This window comes from Austrofundulus limnaeus, unplaced genomic scaffold (genome assembly GCF_001266775.1).
Source record: "Austrofundulus limnaeus strain Quisiro unplaced genomic scaffold, Austrofundulus_limnaeus-1.0 Scaffold168, whole genome shotgun sequence".
Taxonomy (NCBI): Eukaryota; Metazoa; Chordata; class Actinopteri; order Cyprinodontiformes; family Rivulidae; genus Austrofundulus; species Austrofundulus limnaeus.
Window position 1 is genome coordinate 325,961 of NW_013952570.1, and position 209 is coordinate 326,169.

Below are 209 nucleotides of genomic sequence, written 5' to 3' on the forward strand. Positions count from 1 at the left end.
AGAACAAAAGTATATAAAGATTTAAGACTATTTTAAAGAATTTTAAGGAATGCTGAAAACAGCTGCTCTTCATTTGGGTAAAACATGACAAATTTGCTAAGATGCCAGAAGTCAGAATGTCCTGAAGGAGCTGAATGTTTTCAGAGTAATTATTGAAATATTGCAAAATTTGCAGAATGTGATGCATGGCAAAAAAAAAAAAAAAAAAA